The sequence below is a fragment of the Nelumbo lutea genome, chromosome 8, assembly GCF_056320005.1.
Source record: "Nelumbo lutea isolate HS-2025 chromosome 8, American lotus-T2T, whole genome shotgun sequence".
NCBI classification, from domain to species: domain Eukaryota; kingdom Viridiplantae; phylum Streptophyta; class Magnoliopsida; order Proteales; family Nelumbonaceae; genus Nelumbo; species Nelumbo lutea.
Window position 1 is genome coordinate 39,995,636 of NC_142691.1, and position 11,865 is coordinate 40,007,500.

The window sequence follows — 11,865 nt, forward strand, 5'->3', positions numbered from 1 at the left end:
TGTCGAAAACCTCAAAATTAGTACTAGTTCCACAATAAAATATTTGCAGTAAAAGTGGTTCTAGGTCGAATCCCACAGGGAGCAAATCAGTAATTTCTTAGCCGAATGGATAAAGTAATTGTGTGGGAAAATTAAATAACTAAAATTAAAAGAATAACAAACTAAGCAAACAAGAGAAAATCAGTCTTACCGAATTCCGGTTCAAGGGTTCAGGCTGAATCGATTGACCATCGATCCTAGGTACAATTCAGCATTCTTGCAATTCAAGCATTTAACCTTAGATTTATTAGGATAGCCATAATAAACCTTGTGTTTTCCTAATTCAGTTGACCAAACCCAGCATTCGATCAACACTTATCACCACTCAACTGGGTACGATAGCATTCCATGTTAAACAATGATAGCATTAAGATTTGTGAAAACAGTTAAACCAAAATAACAATAATTGATATAGCTGCAATTACTGAATTTTGTTCCATCGATTCTTTTAGGTTGAACCATGTTAAAACATTGGTCAAAGGCTGTCACGAACAATTGACCCAAAAAGATATCAACCTAATTGCTACTTGTACCATTATTCGTGACAATTACGGATCACCGAAATCATGGATAACAGTAGGAAAATCAACATTAATTCAGTTTGTCAGACTAATTAACATTAACATCCAATAAAAATGTGCACAAGAACCAATGAATACTTGAATTAAAAAGAAAGAAAATAAAGTAACTATAGAACCTCACAATGACACAATCGAACCTCCCCCCTTGAACCAGAAAAAGAAGCTTAGCTACTCATGATCTGCGCAATCTCCATGCTCTTCTTCTCCATAGCCGAACTGCCTTCTTGCTTCTTGGTCTTCTTGATGATCTCTTGGAACTTGGAATGAGTGATTTTTAGAGCTGGTTCGCCCCCCTCTTTATATAGCCAAAGGAGAGGGCTGTTTTTCAACTCCTTCTAGGAGATCATCTTATCCTTAGGGAGTTTTGATCTTATCTTGAACTAATCTTATCCTATCTCTTACCTAATGCTCTAATCTCAATCTTCTTATATCTCTAGGATTACATTCAAGACTTTAGATCTGATAAAACTCTCTCCTTGGAGATTACATTCGAAATTCGGACTCTTAACTCTTGAATTCGAGTTGGGCTGCTTCAAGGTATTTCTGCGAGTTGGGCTTAAGTTGTGAAATGGGCCTGGCTGCGAACTTGCTCCGACTTTGGGCTCGTTTTTGTACTTGATGCGGGCCGAATCTGTCAAAACCCAAAACATAAAAGTTGTGGGACTTCCTTTCAACTTTCTAATACTTCTAGAATTGTCCAATTCGCTGTCTGGAATTGAGAGTTAGGCCCAGATTACTGACTGTCGCCGAAACTGTGCAAAATCACCCGATTTGCCCTGTTTTCTTCCAATTGCCTTCTTTATTGCCTTAGATCGAAAGACAAGAGTAATGAGTTCATTTAAGTGATAAATAAATATAAAAGAGTGAATATTAGAGGACAAAAATAGGGTTTTTTTTGTCTCATTACTGTGTCCGACAAGAGAAGACCTCTCCCTCGGCTACAAGGAACAGTGCCACACTCTCTACTCACAATGGATCCCGGGAATTAAAACCTTTTTGCAAATCTTTTGAAACCGTACATATACATATATATATATATATATATATATATATATATATATATATATATTAATTTTGCAAAACAAAATTCCAACGATTTAAATCAACTACCGGCAGTTTGGTTTCCATCAGAGAGAGTGCATTCCCGATCATTACCATTGTCCGACAAAGGGGCTGATCCTGTCACTATGATCACTCACTCAGATGAATTCTCAGACTGCCCCAACATGTCTAGGTTTTGACCCCCCACTAATGATCTCACTGATTGACATATCAAAGACAGCCTGATTAGATACTTAGTGATGTGTCATAATCGAATCCAGGGGTTAGGTGTAACTTTCTAGTTTTGCCCATCTGTCTCCAAGGTCTAGGGCAATACTGAAAATCTGGTCCGGTTCAAGGGTTCAAGCAATCCCATACTGCATGTGTTAGACAGTTTTGTATGCCCTTAGCTTCAATCAAAATTGATGTACTTTATGAGTTTATTGTAAATGTATAAAAGTGCATATTTGATTCATGTTCCCTTGGTATGTTTCTATGTAATACCCTTAAACTGGACACTTATTGAGACTCGTGTTAGTTTAGAATGTTCACAGCCAGTGGGTCGGTCTGGGGAGACCTATCCTGACAAGGCTGACACTGTGGTGCCACAAAGTCGGTTGGGGTGGCTTGTCTCAGCTACCGGGGTGAGACCCTAGGCACATACAGTGTGGGATTAATTGAATCTTTGAACTGGACCAGATTTCCTGTATTGCCCTGGACCTTGGAGATTGATGGGCAAAACTGGAAAGTTACACCCGACCCCTAGACTCGATTATGATACTGCACTAGGTGTTGGATCGGTCTGTCTTTGATGTATCAATCAATGAGATCCTTAGCGGGGGTCAAAACCTGGGTATGTTGGGACAATCCGAAAATTCATCTGAGTGGGTGATCATAGTGACAGGATCAGCCCCTTTGTCGGACAAAGGTAATGATCGGGGATGCACTCTCACTATTGGAAACCAATACTGCCGGCAGCCGATTTCAACCGTTGAGATTTGTTTTGCAAAGTATATTTTATATGAGATATAAAAATATATATATTATGGTTTCTAAATTGTTTGCAAAAGGTTTTAATTCCCGGGATCCATATAAGTGGAGAGTGCAACACTGTTCCTTGCAGCCGAGGGAGAGGTCCTCTCTTGTCGGGTAGTGTATGATCATTAAGGGCTGAAAGGTTAAGTGTAAGACCATTGAGGATAATACCTGATGGGCTAATCTTGCATCTGCCCACAGTCCCTGGGTGTTACAAGGTGGCTTGGCCCAAAGACCACTTAGGGTAAGTGTTGGGCCCATAGAGCCCATTCGATGGGTTTCAGGGGGTTCACTGTCTTTAACAGTGTATTCGACTAGGCCTTGTAACAAAGGCTGGGCCGAACCCATGTGGCTGATTTGTAGATCAATGCTTGGGTCCCACGCCATACAAGGAAGCCCAACTGGGCAGCAGTTAGGAAGGTTAAGTGAGCACAAAAGCTTGATGGATTAGAAGATAGGATAGGGTCTTAATCCTATCCACTCAGAGAGTCCAGATCTGAATGTGATTCAGATTTAGAAACCTCCTAATGGGATTTGGATAAAGCTAATCTAATCTGCAGATAAGATAAGGGTTTATCCTTATCACTAGAAGAGAAGACTGATCCAAATATGATTTGGATAAGCATCTCCTAATGGGATTAGGAGCTGATCTTTCAAGTTAACAAAAGGAAGGAGGGGGCGATAGCCTTGAGAGAGACCAACAAGAAACACATCAGATCCTCTTTAGTGCTGAAATCAAGAAGAGAGAATTCTGTAGCCTACAAATACTCTCTTGCCGCCACCCTACTCTTGTCGCCCTGTTTGCCAGTTTGATCTCTAGTTGTGAGAGAAGTTAAGATTGGATCTTGACATCAGTTCTATGAGAAAAGATTGAGAAGGAAGCTGTGCCCACGTACCATTCTTCTGATTCTTGCAAAGGACAGAGTTCTTGGGGAAGAACACTGCTGGTTCTGCTCCATCCTGCATTGCGCCATCATTAGTGGGAGTAGTCTTTGGATCCTTCTTGGGTGTGAACACCTTCATTGGGAGATATTACTTCTCTGTATCAGGTAGTATTCTCTCCCATTCCTTTTGGTTCAGATCTGGTTCAGTTTAAGGTTCAAGATTTATCCTTGAAAATATGATTTTCTAAATGGGGAATGTGATTCCCAGTTGAAGGGAGAGGAAAAATTTTTGAAATTCGTCCCTTATTCCACAATATTTGGGCATCCATGTGATGGATATCTCATCCTTTCAGTGGTATCAGAGCACGGGTTCAAATCTTGAACCATTCTGTTTCAGATCTGAACCTGCGCAATTAGGGAGAAGGCGTTCTACCCAATTTGCGCAGATTTGGTTTTTGGTAAATTTGTTCCCAAAACAAATGGGAAAATAATCTGAAATTAATTTTAAATAAATCTAATTATTATTTAGAATTTTTTTTATAATTTTCTTGATTTATGGGTTGTTCGTACAAGAGGAGATCGAATTCTTGGTTTGCGCAGGGAACCTGCGATTTTGTAGTTCTTGATTTATTTTGGATCTGTAAATAAAATTTTTATTTTCTAGACTCAATGTATAGGTATTCGATCTGATGTAATTATTAATAGAAATTGGATTTCTATCTATTTTTATTTTGGATCGAAGTTGGCGGCGCAGAAAAGGAGATTTCACAGAGAAGGAGATTTCGTAGATGAGAGAAATGATATCTGCGATTTGTAGTTTGTGAAACTGCATTCTGTGATCTAACCTCTGTTTTGCAGGAAGTTGTGCGAACAGCCCTGTTTGACTGATTGTTGTTTTTCCTTTTATCAGTATTTAATTTCAGATTATTTTCTTGAATTAAGGATTTAATTAAAAATCAAACCCTAGACCCATTCGAACCAAGATTGGTTCAAAACTGTTTGGACCAATTCTAGGGTTTAATCAAGGCTGAAAGTCAGCCCTAATTTCCCACTAATGGGCCTAAGGATTGATATATAATTAAATGGTTAATTCGGCCCAGCCTGTAAAGGCCCAGTTTTAATAGTTAAAATTGCAAAAGCCCATTTTAAAGCATAAAGCTATATTGGCCGGATTGGGTAACCCTAATTCAGCCCATATACCTAGATAATATTAATGGTTAATATTATGGAATTCTAACGGGCTTCCAATGGGCCTTACAGATAATTAATTGATTGGATCAATTTATCCCTGCATGTGATGTATGGATGTGTGATGTGCTGCGTACATGGGCCATAAGTACTTGGCCCATGCTCATTTGACAGTGGCTCTTGTGCACACCATGGCTGAATGCACATCATTGCCATGGTGTCCCTTTTGGTCATTGGATGACTTCCCTCAATGGTGGGCTCCACACCTCAGCAAGAGGTTACGTGCGGAACCCTAGCCGATTCAAGGCCCACCGAAATCTGGCTTTGTGAAAGTCAGTGGGAGCCACTTTGGTTTGACCTAATGGGATTAGGTGCTGATCCCTTTAAGTCTATAAAAGGAAGAGGGGGAGGCAGCCTTTAGACATCCCAACACATCACAAGCATGCAGCAGATAGTCTTGTCTTCAAAGCTGAAATCACAGAAGAGAGAATCTGCACCCTACAAATACTCTCTTGCCGCCTCCTTCCTGCAGCTGCCGCTTTTAGCAGTTTGATCTCCAGTTCTTGGGAGAAATCAAGATTGGATCTTGATTCCAATCTTTTGGAGAAAAGATTGGTGGGAGTTGTATTCACAAGCCGTTTAGGTGATTCTTGAGAAGGGTCAAGTTCTTTTGGAAGAACACTGCTGATTCTGCTCCACCCTGCACTGTGCCATCTTCAGTGGGAGCAGATTTTGGATCCTTCTTTGGGCGTGAACACCTCTATTGGGAGATACTACTTCTTTGTATCAGGTATTATCTTTCCCTACTCCTTTTGGTTCAGATCTGGTTCAGTTTATGGTTCAAGAATGATCCTTGAAAATATGATTTTCTAAATAGGGAATTCGATTCCCAGTTGAACGGAGAGAAAAATTTTTTAAATTCGCCCCCTTATTCCGCAATCTTTGGGTGTCCATGTGATGGATTTCCTATCCCTTCAAGAAATTAAAGCCCTTTGATCAGATCGAGGTGGCGAGTATCTCTCTGACGAATTCAGGGACTACTTAAAAGAAAATGGGATAGTATCACAATTAGCTCCTCCTGGTATGCCACAACTTAACAGTTCTTCAGAGAGGAGGAATAGGACCTTATTTGATATGGTCTGGTCACTTCTCATACACTCAGAGTTACCCACATCTTTTTGGGGTTACGCATTAGATACTGCGATTTACGTGCTGAATCAAGTTCCAACCAAATCGGTTCCGAATACTCCGTATGAACTTTGCACCGGAAAGAAACCAAGTGTTAGACACTTGAAGATTTGGGGTTGTCCAGCACACGTTAAAAGAACGAGTGCAGACAAGTTGGAATCCAAGACCAGTCGTTGCCTATTTGTAGGCTACCCAAAAGGCTCTGCAAGTTACCTATTCTATGACCCAAGTGAGCAGAAAGTGTTCTGCAGTCGAAATGCGCAATTCTTGGAAACCGACTATATCATGGACACCCATCGTTAGGAAGTTGTTTTTGATGAGGAGAGCTCAGGAGCAGTGGGAGATGTCCCACAAGTTCCAGGTAGTGACCAACCTAGAAGATCCACTCGGGTATCTAGGGCACCAGTCCGTCATGGTTATGACCAGGATAGTTACCTATTGGAAACCTTGACTAGTGAGGAGGATCCCGTAACTTATGCAGAATCTATGTTGGACATAGATTCCCAGAAGTGGGTGGGGGCCATGAGAGCAGAGATGGACACAATAGAGACCAATGGAGTCTGGACTCTAGTAGATCAGCCATCCGGGGTAAAAGCAATCGGTTACAAATGGATATACAAGAGGAAGAAGGGCCCCGATGGTAGGGTTGAGACCTTCAATGCTCATCTGGTGGCGAAAGGGTACACTCAGAAAGAGGGCTGAGACCTTCGTTGTAGCTGGTTAGGAACACATGGTATGTAAACTTAATAGATCTATATATGGACTTAAGCAGGCTTCTAGGAGTTGGAACATCCGTTTTGACTCTACCGTCAAATCATTTGACTTTGAGCAGAACCCGAATGAACCCTGTGTATACTGGAAGACCAGTGGGGATAAGGTCACCTTTTAGGTGTTGTACGTGGACAATATCCTACTCATTGGGAATTATGTAGGAATGTTGACTTTGGTCAAAGTATGGATTTCGCAGCAATTCTCCATGAAAGATCTTAGAAAAGCTTCCTATATACTTGGTCTTGAACTCTATAGAGATAGATCGAACTGGATAATTGGATTATCCTAGGCTGCTTACATTGATAAAATTGTCAAAAGATACAACATGGAGAACTCCAAGAAAGGAAACGTTCCTTTTAGGCACGGAGTCACTCTCTCAAAGAAGATGTCTCCCAAGACGTCTGAGGAGATTGAGGGCATGAAAGATGTTCCCTATGCCTCAGGCGTAGGGAACATCATGTATGCCATGCTGTGCACTCTCCTAGACATTGCTCAGGCGGTGAGTGTGGTAAGCAGATTCCAGGCCAACCCAGGGCAGGAGCATTGGACTGTTGTGAAGAACATACTCAAATACCATCGAAGGACAAAAGAGTTTTGTTTGGTATTTGATGGTAGTTCACTACAAGTTTTAGGGTATTCTGATGAGATTTCCAGTCAGATCCAGATGATAGAAAGTCTACATCTAGGTATGTTTTCATGAATGGATCGTGTGTTGTTTGCTGGAAAAGTAGCAAACAAGGGTCCAATGCAGATTCCACAACTGAGGCCGAGTACATTGCTGCAAGTGAAGCTTCCAAGGAAGCCGTGTGGATGAAGAAATTCCTTCACGAATTGAGAGTGATTCCGTCTAGCACATCACCCATCTCATTGTTGTGTGACAACAATGGAGCGATCGCCCATGCTTAAGAGCCTCGGGCCCACTCGAAGTGAAAGCACATCGAGAGAAAGTACCACGTACTGCGGGAGATCATTCATAGAGGGGACGTCCTGATTCAGAAGGTAGCATCAGCGGATAATGTGGCAAACCCATTAACTAAGCCACTTACACAGAAGGTGTTTGAGAAACACGTGGAAAGTATGGGACTCTGGTTTGTACTAGATTGGACCTAAGTGCAAGTGGGAGCAATTAGACATTTTTGTATGCCTTTAGCTTCAATCTGATTTGATGTACTTTTGACATTTAGTGTAAATAAATAAAGTGCATGTTTGATTCATGTTGTATGGTATGATTCTGTGTAACACCCTAAAACTGGACAATTAATGAGAAATCTGTTAGTTTTAAATGTTTGAAGCCATTGTTGGAATGGCCTGTCTCGGCCACCAGGGTAAGACCTAAGGCATGTGTAGTATGGGATTACTCAAATCCTTGAATCGGACTAGATTTCTAGTATTGCCCTAGACCTTAGAGACAGATGGGCAAAAGTGGAAAGTTACACCTAACCCCTAGACTCGATTATCATACTTCACTAGGTGTCGGATTGGGCTATCTTTGATATGCCAATCAGTGAGATCCTTAGCGGGGGTCAAAACCTGGGTATGTTGGCACAGTCTGAGAATTCATCTGAATGGGTGATCACAGTGATAGGATCATCCCCTTTTGCAAAATTTATATATATGATATATAGGTACTTTCATTTTCAAAATGTTTGCAAATGATTTTAATTCCCAGGATCCAAAAGAGAAGAGACTGCAGCACTGTTCCTTGCAGCCGAGGGAGAGGTCCTCTCTTGTCGGGTAGTGCTTGATCATTATGGGCTGAGAGGTTAAGTGCAAGGCCATTTAGGATAATACCTGGTGGGCTAATCTTGCACCTGCCCATAGTCCCTGGGTTTTTATAAGATGGCTTGGCCCAGGGACCACTTAGTGTAAGTGTTGGGCTCATAGGGTCCATGTGATGGGCTCAGGGGTTCACTGGGCTTCTCAGTGAATTCGGCTAGGCCTTGTAATAACGGCTGGGCCGAACCCATGTGTCTGGTGTGTAGATCAATGCTTGGGTCCCACGCCATACAAAGAAGCCCAATTGGGCAGTAGATTAGAAACCAATTGAGCACTGATTACTTAATGGGCCAAAAGCCCATTTCGAACTGGGCTGATATGGTCACCCACTTATGGGGCAGATCTGAGATTAAGGTTAGCAAAAGGATTGGGCCTTTAACCTAATCCACTTCAGGAGGCCAAATTCGAATCAGATTTGAATATGGTAATCTCCTGATAAGATCAGGAGTAAGCTAACCTAATCTGTAGATAGGATTAAGATCATCCCCTATCTAGATGCTGATTTGGATTGGGATAACTCCTAATAGGATTAGGAGTTTTCTTAATCAAGAAGAAAGAGGAGAAATCCTAAGAGAATTAACAGAATTCGAACCTAGGGTTTTGAGCAAGAAAATCTTCCTGCGAATTCAGATAGGATCTCCTCCAGCTACCGCCATTCTTAGAAAAGATTTGATCTTTGAGAAAAGAAATCAAGAAATCAGTTTTTGATATCAGTTTTGTAGAAGGAACTGAAATGATTTGGTGCTCAGTGTTTCCAGAGGATTCTTGTGAAGAATTCAGTGTGTAGGACGCATTCTACTGGTACTGTTCTACAAATTGTTGTGTCATCTTCAGTAGGAGCGGTTCTTGGTGTCTTCTTGGGTATGTGAAAGGATGAGAGATCCATCACATGGATGCCCAAAGATTGCGGAATAAGGGGCGAATTTCAAAAATTTTTCCTCTCCCTTCAAATGGGAATCACATTCCCTATTTAGAAAATCATATTTTCAAGGATAAATCTTGAACCTTAAACTGAACCAGATCTGAACCAAAAGGATTGGGAGTGAATAATACCTGATACGGAGAAGTAATATCTCCCAACGAAGGTGTTCACGCCCAAGGAAGGATCCAAAGACTGCTCCCATTGAAGATGGCGCAGTGCAGGATGGACCAGAATCAGCAGTGTTCTTCCCCAAAAACTCTATCATTCACAAGAATCAGTAGAATGGTACGTGAGCACAGCTTCCTTTTCAATCCTTTCTCAAAGAACTGATGTCAAGATCCAATCTTGACTTCTCCCACAGGTGGAGATCGAACTGGCAAACAGGGCGACAAGAGCAGGGAGGTGGCAAGAGAGTATTCGCAGGGTGCAGAATTCTCTCTTCTTGATTTCAGCACTAAAGAGGATCTGATGTGTTTCTTGTTGGTCTCTCTCCTTCTCTAGGCTGCCGCCCCCTCCTTTTTTGTTAAATTAAAAGATCAGCTCCTAATCTCATTAAGAGGTGCTTATCCAAATCATATTTGGATCAGCCTTCTCTTCTAGTGATAAGGATAAACCCTTATCTTATTTGCAGATTAGATTAGCTTTATCCTAATCCCATTAAGAGGTTTCTAGATCTGAATCACATTCAGATCTGGACTCTCTGAGTGGATAGGATTAAGACTCTATCCTATCTGCTAATCCATCTCAGAATTCGCCCCTTTAATTAACTAAATAAATAGCTCAGTTCGAAATGGGCTTTAGGCCCATCAAGCTTATGTGGTCACTTAACCTTCCTATCTGCTGCCCAATTGGGCTTTCTTGTATGGCGTGGGACCCAAGCATTGATCTACACATCAGCCACATGGGTTTGGCCCAGCCTTTGTTACAAGGCCTAGTCGAATACACTGTTAAAGACAGTGAACCCCCTGAAACCCATCAAATGGGCTCTATGGGCCCAACACTTACCCTAAGTGGTCCCTGGGCCAAGCCACCTTGTAACACCCAGGGACTGTGGGCAGATGCAAGATTAGCCCATCAGGTATTATCCTCAATGGCCTTACACTTAACCTCTCAGCCCTTAATGATCATACACTGCCCGACAAGAGAGGACCTCTCCCTCGGCTGCAAGGAACAGTGTTGCACTCTCCACTTATATGGATCCCGGGAATTAAAACCTGTTGCAAACATTTTAGAATCCATAATATATATACTTTTATATCTCATATAAAATATACTTTGCAAAACAAATCTCAACAGTTGAAATCGGCTGCCGGCAGTCTTGGTTTCCAACAGTGAGAGCGCATCCCCGATCATTACCTTTGTCCGACAAAGGGGCTGATCCTGTCACTATGATCACCCACTCAGATGAATTTTCGGATTGTCCCAACATACCCAGGTTTTGATCCGTGCTAAGGATCTCACTGACTGGTACATCAAAGACAACCCGATCCGACACCTAGTGCAGTATCATAATCGAGTGTAGGGGTTGGGTGTAACTTTCCAGTTTTGCCCATCAATCTCCAAGGTCCAGGGCAATACTGGAAATCTGGTCTAGTTCAAAGATTCAATTAATCCCACACTATATGTGCCTAGGGTCTCACCCTGATAGCTGAGACAAGCCACCCCAACCGACTTGGTGGCACCACAGTGTCAGCCTTGTCAGGATAGGTCTCCCCAGATCGACCCACTGGCTGTGAACATTCTAAACTAACACAAGTCTCAATAAGTGTCCAGTTTAAGGGTATTACACAGAAACATACCAAGGGAACATGAATCAAATATGCACTTTTATTCATTTACAATAAACTCATAAAGTACATCAATTTTGATTGAAGCTAAGGGCATACAAAACTGTCTAACAGTATGAACTCCAACTTTAGGAGATACTGCTTCTCTGAATTAGGTATAATTCCTCCCTTGTCTTTTGGTTCAGATCTGGTTCAGTTATGGTTCAAGTTGTATCCTTGAATATTGTATTCTAAATTTAGGGAATATGATTCCCAATTGGAAGATGGTAAAAATTTGTTTTTTGAAATTCGCCCACCCATTCCGCAACCTTTTTGGTGTCCATACGATGGATCCTACCATTCTTTCATCTTGTATGCCTCAATTGATTGCAGAGACCTGAAATCAGATCTACAAACTTACCTACTGAGAACAACAAACTTTGGATCTTAGTTCGTATCTGAAATTACAGTAGCCACTGATACTAAAATTAGTGGGTATTGTGACTTTTTACAGCAGCTGAAACCAAATACAAAGCTAATTATTCAACCAAATATAGCAGGTACTTGATGCCAGGTCAGTGGATCTGCAATATGCTGCACTCAAGGATACATTACTTAGGGCTGGAATCAGATCTGAATTGAATTAGGGCTGGGGTCCAGATCAAAGTTCCAAT